The following is a 700-nucleotide window of genomic DNA, read 5'->3' as shown; positions in this document are numbered from 1 at the left end:
GAGCGTGTCCTGAGCTCCTCTGGCCAGGACGCGTGCCCTGGGACCACACTCACATCCTTGGAAATGGAGACTGTGGAGCGGGACCTCGGAATGTTCTGTCTCTGGAGGGCTCAGTGCGTCCCTGCCTGAAAGCAAGGCTTGGGCAAAACGGACAGGGGTTCCTTCCAGGCCACTGCGGCCATGCCACAGCCACCATCCCCGCCTCGCCACCGTCACATTTCCCCCCAAACCAGCCAGAATCTCGTGCTCGCTTCGGGGTCCACGTATGCTAAAATTGGAACGATACAGAGAAGATTAGCACAGCCCCTGCACAGGGATGATGTGCAAACCCGCAGATGGTCCCAACAGCCTGCAACCTCCCATCAGCGGAAACATCCCAACAGCAAAGCCGGATTTCTGACCAACTCAGAACTGTCTGAACACACTACACAAACAACAGTAACTGCCAGGTACCCAGTGGCTGTAATGACCGAGGGCTGTGTCGGGTGCTCGACATCACCTGCAAAGCAGCGTTGGAGCCCAGGGGCTCAGAGAAGTTAGGAGACTTGCTCCTTTGTAAGTGATGGCAGAGCTGGGATTGAAAACCGTGTCTGTCTGGTTCCAAAGCTCACCACAGTCTCTCACCGCCCGTGTGATTGAGAGGGTGAGACTTTGCCGTGACAGAAACAAGAGACTGGATTCAAGGTCTGGGAGGACCTGG

At 56.4% G+C, this 700-nt stretch overlaps 1 non-coding gene across 1 annotated transcript; it reads left to right on the top strand.

Moving 5' to 3' along the window:
- Positions 1-243: 243 nt before the first annotated feature.
- Positions 244-352, top strand: LOC122228978. The gene has a single exon (XR_006206859.1). It is a non-coding gene; the product is annotated as a U6 spliceosomal RNA (small nuclear RNA).
- The last annotated feature ends 348 nt before the right edge of the window (positions 353-700 follow it).

Source organism: Panthera leo, chromosome C1, assembly GCF_018350215.1.
Source record: "Panthera leo isolate Ple1 chromosome C1, P.leo_Ple1_pat1.1, whole genome shotgun sequence".
In the NCBI taxonomy this organism is placed as follows: domain Eukaryota; kingdom Metazoa; phylum Chordata; class Mammalia; order Carnivora; family Felidae; genus Panthera; species Panthera leo.
Note: the sequence above shows the minus strand (reverse complement) of the source record. Positions and strands in the feature narration are given on the sequence as shown.